Source organism: Anopheles merus, unplaced genomic scaffold (assembly GCF_017562075.2).
Source record: "Anopheles merus strain MAF unplaced genomic scaffold, AmerM5.1 LNR4000726, whole genome shotgun sequence".
Lineage (NCBI taxonomy): Eukaryota > Metazoa > Arthropoda > Insecta > Diptera > Culicidae > Anopheles > Anopheles merus.
The window spans coordinates 24,348-32,671 of record NW_024428306.1 but is presented as its reverse complement, the minus strand read 5'-3'; positions in this window follow the sequence as shown (position 1 = coordinate 32,671).

Here is an 8,324-nt window from a genome sequence, read left to right as displayed (position 1 = left end):
ACACATGGCGAAGGGAGAATCTCATGCGGAAACAATGTACGGGCGCCCCCATACACACACGCTCACGCTTGCTTCGCGCGGACATCCACGCTCGAGAGTTTTTGCTGTTGCCCCTGTGCCTTGTCTAGGCCGTGTGGAAATAGTGAAAAAGTTGTACAAAAAAAAACAACCTTCACCCCTTCACCCACCCTTTCCAGTGGCTCGAAGCGCGCCAGCAAAATCATACAATGTGTCAGCGCGTCAGCGTGTCGCGGCGTGCTCGCGTGGGTTGGCTCCGGGTAGGCGTTTTTTTTTTTTTGTTGCTCTTCCGTCACTCCTACTCCCTGTGGGCTCACGCTGCGTCCCTTCTGCGCTGTCTGGCGGTGGATTTATTATTTATTATTCCGGTTCAGCATTATCGATAATAATGATGTTAATGTTCAAAACATAAATTTTCGTTTATTTTCCGCCCAGTTTATCAATAACCCATTTTCGGCGTGCGGCTCGCATCAGCCGGTGAGCCGTTGCTGCTGTTGTTGTTTTTTCTCTGTTTCCACGTAGCTCCCGTGTGGTTTTCAGGGCGAGCGTTTCCGCCGTTTCGTTTGGTGACGTTTGAGTTGAGTGCGGTGGAGGGAAATATTTTCGCTTGGGGAAAACCACGCTTATGCGCCTGTTCCAACTCCGCTCCACAAAATGACCGAACTAACCCCCCCCCCTAAACGGGATAAAATGAAGGGGCGCACAACCCGGGACGGGTGGACTTAATCGTAGCTTTCCGAAAACGGTGCCCAAAAACTCCACCAACCCGAGCGGCCTGTGTGACTTTTTCCCTTCCCACCAAACCAGGCGGCAAAAGTGTACCAGGGCTCGGGTCAATGCGGGAGGTGTTTAATGAAAGACCATGAGCGTATAAATCAGCGGTCACCATAAACGCCATAAAGCTGTCAGTGCAAGTGGCCGCATTTAGCTGGAAAAAGTTCAGCCATTCCCGCCAACTCGAAAGCGATGCCGAAGCAGAGTGAAGTGAATGGTGCATCCCGGGGACAAACAACGTCAACTACAGTGCCGCGTGCGTTCTTAATTTGCTCCAAAACTTGCAGCTGTGTGCGGCATTTGCGTCGATGGTGGCGCTGTTGTCACGTGTACCGTGTACCGGTGACCGAAGCTACCTACCTATCCACCCATTTTTACCACACCAAAATAGAGGGCGAGGGAAAAGTTTCGCCCAACACTTTTCGGCTCCTGTAGCGCTGTCGATGCAGTCGTGGTTTCGACTGCGGTACGGAACCCACTAGCCTAGAAGAAGCCTTACCGAATGCGTCGTTGATCGTTAATAGATTCATTAACGATAACATCATCGATTGAGCTTGGTAACCGGCACCGACATCCTTCCTCCGACGCCACAACGGTTCCGGAACACATTATGCCCCCGCCGGAGAGATGAAAAGGGGCGAGACAGGAAACGCGCTCTGTGCGGACGAGGAAAAACAAATTCGAAGGAGATTCGGTAGCTGGGGAGGAGGGCTCAGTGTTAATTACAGCCCAAAAAGTAAAAATCATTATCATTAGCGTTAGACCCGTCGGTTGGAAAAGGAAAAAAAAGCGCAACGCTTTGGCGCAGTTTTCCACGGGCGTCCCCGGGGAAGGCAGAAAGGCACCCAGAAATGACCTTAATTATAGTAACTATTCAAATCAGCGCCAGGCAAACGGTCGTCCCACAGTGGAGGAAAGAAGGCTGTGTGTGTGTGTGGGTGTGTGTGTGTGTTTATCGGTGACACAGAGTGGTGTTTGTGGGAAATTAGATGCAACGAAAATGGTTGTTCCGTGTAGGTGCTTCGCAGACGAGGGCTCTTGGGTTTGCCTAATGGACTAAAGGCACAAAAAATATTCCCTTCCCCTACTTTCATGTAATGAGACTTGGAGCAAAAAAAAACTAGAGAACTTGGGGCTTTTGTGACCATCACCCCGCAAAAAAAACACGATATGGAACTACTGGCCCATGCTCTAGATAAGTGATTATTTTGGAAGAAAAGCGTCAACAGCAGGAAAACCTGCAGCAGCAAAGGTGACCCCAACGACCAAATGGCTCATTAGGATGAGTCCACCAGCGCACATCAAAGCGGAGACCGTCGCGTAAGCACAACACAACCGTATTAGCTACTGTCCGATGCTAGAGCAGTTCCGAGCGTGCGATGTACAAGTGAAAAGCATTCGTGTCGGTGATTGGATGTTGTTGTACAGGAGCATTGTGGGTGTGAATGTGTCTGTGCGAGTAGCCATTTAATTTTACACTCTATTGAGACATTTGCAATCAACATTGGGGGATGATTACGAGTCACTCAATGCGGGAATAAGAGGAAGAGAGTGCTGAAGCTGTGTGCTTGTAAAAATGGAGTCATAATAATTGACAATCGCGCCACAGGAAGATGCCCCAGGGGTAGTTGAGGCTGCTCAGGTTGATCAGGCGCGTTGGTTGGTGTGAGCAGATTTTGTTTGGGCATAATTTGATGATTTGATTTATAGCGCTTATTACGAGAGATCTGTTATCTGAGCGCTAATTTTGTCTTGCTTGATGCTCTGGGTGTAGTAAAGTTAATTCAAGTTATTAAAAACAAGGATTTACATCCAGCTTTAGGCGCGTCATAATTGTAGCTCTCCTGTGTTAAAGTTAAAAAGCTTTCATTTTAAGTTTTCGTCTGAAGAACATTTACTAGCTGGGTTGATGTATTTCCGTACCTGTTTAAGATTGTATGTAAGCAATCAAGATTGTATGTAAGTAGTGTATCTAGATAATAGTCAAGCCAACCATCAAGTGTTTCAAAATCTTTTTCATTGCTGTTGTTTATTCTTTGTTTGACTGTCATTGTAATATCATTAAAACTTTATTTAACTTAATTATTAAACAACTTTCAGAATTCTGGACAAAATTAAATTTTTATTTCGATACACTATGAACAAAAAAAATAAATGAAAACAAAAATAAATAAATAAGAAATCAATACCTACAATCTGGCATGTGCAGTTTTTAAGACGAGCTTAAATGTTGTTGAGAACTTTAAACGTCTTCAAGATAGAACTGTAGAATATTGTTTGTTATAGTTGTTGAAGAGTCCTTTTGCTGCGTTGTTTAAATGTAGTATATTTGAAAACATTGATAATTTGAAACCAAAAACACTAACTTCTTCAGAAGTTGAATAGTTCTGGTTAGTCCATGAGTGCATTGAGCAAGTTAGTGACAGGGTTATTAACAATACGAATAGAAAATAACTGGTTTTTGGTCTCGAAATAGAAAAAGCTCTTCATATCACTTAACACAAACAATGGCACAAACAATTAACACGAATGTTCTAAATGTCAAGTGAAAAGTTGTAAGACGAATTCTAAGCTAGAGATAAATTCAGAAACAAATGTACTTGTGAGTGAGGGGTTGGCCCCTTTTTCTGGCACCTTAATTTGCTTAGTGCTTAATCCCCGGGCATAAATGTACTTTTGTGTTATTGAATAAAATAAATACAGGATTTTCCAGCGGTTCTCATAGTTTTGGGACTCTGGGTTCAATTTTCAAGAAAGAGTCAATAGTTATTGAATAATTATTATCTTTAAAGTGTTTCACACCTATTAGAACTCCTGGTAGACCCTGTATGTTTTGTTAAGTTTTAGACGATATTAACCCAACTCGAAAATCAGTCAACAACTCGCTCAACATTCACACATTCGTTATTCGTTTGAAAGTACAAGTGTCCCACTTCAGCTAAACAGTAAAAAAATATGGAATAAACAAGATGATCTATGTTAACTTTGCTCTTACCATTCTTCACCATACTTCCAAGTGAGATCCATATAGGTAGCCCAATTGGAAATCTGCATTAGGTTTTAGAATTACGATTTAAACAACTCCTTGTTGTTTTAAAAGCAGCTACTCATAAGCATGCCTTGTTTATTTAAAATTAAAACTATCATTTACAGATCCTAAACAAACTTTTCAATTAGTATTTGATGGTTCCACTTCCGCACAATCATCACCACTTGCAATCGAACCCGGTTGCAAACCTTTCCGCTACCACTGCAATGGTTTCCCTTTGCACGCTGAGAAAACGCTTCCCTGTATGCATAATAATTAATTCATCAATTTTCAAACACTTTGCTCCGTTCGGTACAATGCAACATGGCACACTGCCCGCACTTTACAACTCCTTCGCTTGCCATCCTTCGCCGCAGCTTATCGTTACAGCACGCATAATGAAATATAATCAACCAGTAATTTAGCACAGAGCGCGTGCATAATAGTGGTTGCGGTTTTCTTCCAAACAAGCTACCACCGTCACTACTGGCCTCGGTAGCATTCACACGGGGCATTGAAATAATCCACTCTGTCGATATGGCCTGGCCAACAAGAGCATCCACGAGCATCATCGACGTAGTACAGTCAGTTGTTACTAAACTTCGGTAGCAAGCATTTCGAAAATTCGGCCCCCTTTGCTGTACTGTTCAAGAGGACGAGATCGCACACACATACACACTCGAGTGGCTCTGATTGACTTTGATTTTGGGATGGGCAGGAAAGAGGAAAGATGGTTGAGCTGGAATCGAGATGGAATTATTAAGAGCAAGTTTCCCGAGAGCGCACGAGCCAGCCCTTGTCTTTCCCTGCATGCGTACATGTAGCGTGCGTGTGTGTGTGTGTGTGATACCGCGTGGAATTTAATTAATATTGAAGCTTATGAGTAAGTGGCATTGCAGCCGTTGAGCCTGTGCAAAGTCAAAGTCGAAGTTGTTGGGACGAACTGCGAGAATGCATATAACGAAGAGCGCGGCTGTAAGGGAAACTTTGGCTTTGCACAACACACGAAGAGTTCTGTAGCGAGTAAGGAAAGGAAAGTTTGGTGTGTGTTTTACTCGGGCACACACACACACATACATAAGTTGTTGGTTGGTTCGAGAACGGCATCGTGTAACGTGTAATGTTTAATAACAATTTCGTGCACACATCACAAAAAGGGGAGAATGCAAAATTGAAATGGAATTTGTAGGATGGATTTTAAATGTGATTTAATGCATAATCAGTTTTGAGAATCAAACACATTTTATCATATAAATTAATAATTTAAAAAAAGGAACCAAATGGATTTACAAAATAATATATATCCAATTGTTTCTTTATTTGTTTTGGAAGATTTACATTTTTTAGGTTTTCTAATGATTTTGATTCAATGTAATACAATAGTTAAACGTGCAGTTTGAAAACAGAATTGCTATTGTTTCTAAATTATATCAAACAAAAAAAATTAAATTCTGATCGATTGAACTGTAAAAAAAATATCATGAAAAGAAAAAACCTGTCTGACAAAACTGTCCATCGCAGCAACAAACAACAAACACATTTAAAATAACATAGCAAAGCTACTGCCCATCATTAAACTTCCACTGAAGGGCGAGCTTTTGCGTGGAAGTGAAGCGCAACAATTTATGGTTAATTATTGAAATGGATTCAATCACGATGGAGCACGATGGTGATGGCAACCGCCCAGCAATTCATACATCCATCCTCACACAATCCTTCACGCGAGAAGGGTCGTATATTACTGCAGCAAAGCCGTCGCTCGTTTCACAATTAGGACTCGGTCCGAGATGTGTCTGACAGTCTCGGGCAGGTCATTCCATGATGTTGGCGCCAATCAACACACACACACACACACACATATCGTATCCCGGACGAATCTTGATCTACGAGACGTGCGGACTCGCCTCACAAACACACATACAAATACACACAGACCATCAATCAGCCCGGGGAAAACCGACGGTCTCGGGAATGCAGTGATTTAGATTGTCAAACCGGTCCGACCGGTCAGACGGTAACGTACCCCGAGGGGTAGGGAAGAATGTCTGCTGATGGAGAGGCAGTGGGGGGAACCAGCTTCCCACAAAACCGGAAGGAAATTCATAACGTGTAAACATAAATCTAGATAGCAATTAAGTTGGCAATAAAATCAAAACGATAACGGGAAGCGGCCTCCAGCGAGCTCGCTTTCTCTGTTATACTGTGAGAGAGTGTGTGAGAGAGAGTGTGTGTGTGTGTGTGTGTCAAAAACCCCGTCGAGCAATGGCCAACGGTCTGGGGGTATTGAATCGATCTGCGTGCGTACGGATGAATAAATAAAGACTTTTCATGCTTCACCGGCGTGCGCGCCCGGGCAAGGGAAGCAGGAAATAGGGAAAACTGTGTAAAGAGTAGTGTACAGAGGCAAGATGCAAAGGGGCGAGAGAAAGGAAGCTCTCAACCGGACGCACACGCTGCCGTGCTGACTGTGGCCCCGTTGCTAAATACCGCTTATGTGCAGCGAAGCACGGGTTGAAGCCGGGCAAAACGCCGGAAACCGAACCCCTTCATGTGCCATAAATTGTGTGCCCGGTTTGGTCGCACCAAGACCCACCCACCCACCCACGCGAACCCGGAATCGGTAAGCCATTTGCGGTCATGTAGACTAAATCGGTTAATGTTTCAGCTTTACGGCTGCCACGGCCAAACAATGCCACAAACTCGTACACACCGGGGTCGATACCGATCGAGGCGCATGAAGGCGGCGATAAAGGGAGAAACCATTTAGTGGCAGCACATTTCCTTCGCCAGTAACTTTTCCCACCACCCACCACGGGTGGGCGGGTGGGTATGGTGAGAACAACATCCGTTTTCCACAGTTCGATTTATATGTGTGTGTGCATGTGTGGTTTGTACCTGTCGGTATATGTGTGTTCATGCACATTTCCCAAGAACCAGAAGGTTGCAGTTTGCAATTGTTATTGTTACGCGCGACCGTCCTCACCGCGGTGGCACTCCAGGGCGTGCCGGCGAACGCTTTAACGCATTGCTCCTCATCGAAGCCTCCCCATCTCAACCCCTTTATTGTTTACCCAAGGCTCTCCCAGTGCGCTGTGCTATTTGACTTGTGTCATAACTCTCGGCCAAAGCGGTCGTGGTTGTGATCGCTTGTTTGGCTTATTTATTGAACTCTAGTGCAATGTTCCGCGCAAGACGCTAGCTCGTGGTGTGTTGGACGGAGCAGATTGATCGGTGCTATTGGTTTGGTGAGCGCTGGCTAGCTATTAATTACCACCGATTGATTTCCTTCGCTCGATGCGCGTTCCAGTACATTTTGTCCAGTTCGAGTGGTATCGTATTGACGCACCTGGCTAGGGTCGTATGCATAGGGACTTTGGAAGCCGATGTGCTGATGATTGATTAGATATTGTGAATTATTACAACATCTATTGTTTTCCGGTATGAAACATACAGTCTTAGCTACGTGCTTGCAGCTTTATGCTTCAAATTTCCGACATGAAGACTGCTTCCAGTAACCTGTACCGAGAAATTCAAATGCATGGTGTAAGATCATGTGTTAGCTAGAGGTATATGGTTTGTGGAAGGTATGTTCACCTGTGGAGGAGATGGTACGGTTACAATAGTTCCTTTGTCTCACTCGACGCCCTGAAGTGTATTACTGATATGTGTACATTGTGAATAAATTCCATAACTAACCCATGATAGAAAGTGTTTACAGGAATCAATCCTTGACAAATATAATCAAATGTCCTGCTTTTTAATATCATCTCCAATTATGAAAGTTATTTAGAGGAAAAGAAAAAGCTGCTTTAAAACTCCGTAGACCAAACATCAAGTTTATTTACGAGAAATCGTCATACTCCAGCAGAAGGTAGAAGCTGCTGAAATATAACGGTCGGTAACAAATGTGGCCTCAAAGTCACCCATGTTTGGTCCCCTTCACAAGATCTTGGAATAGATAATGGATAACTTAAGCGTCATACTTCAAGAACAACCTTTTTTCTCTCTTGAGACGATGATTGTTTGACAAAAACATTCGAGACATTAATTTACACATTCTGCTGAAAAATGCCGGCTGAAACAAAATTTTGTCAGCGTCACGAGCTCTACTGTGATGATCAGAGGTGAGACGCAAACAGTTGGTCGACAGTACAGAAATGTCGTGACCAAGTGAGTGGCCAATAGTTGGGTGCTATGTCACCAAGATTATAATTGATCCATCAAATTATATTATTTTATTATTATTATTTATTTAATAATACGTTGGCCTCTAGGGTTTTACAAATGTGTTCTTATAATCTAGGGAAACATATGGGATAAGGAGTCACGAAAACGGGAGCGGAATTGGGAAACTGAGACGTTGAAGTCGAATAAGAGATACGAGTCGTTGAATGCAGAAAGAGCGCGCAAGAAAGGGTCATTCTGGCCATGTCGAGTTTGGTGAGAAGGAATAAGGAGTGGGGGTCGGTCACGAAGACGACATGAGGGGGCATAGATATAATGT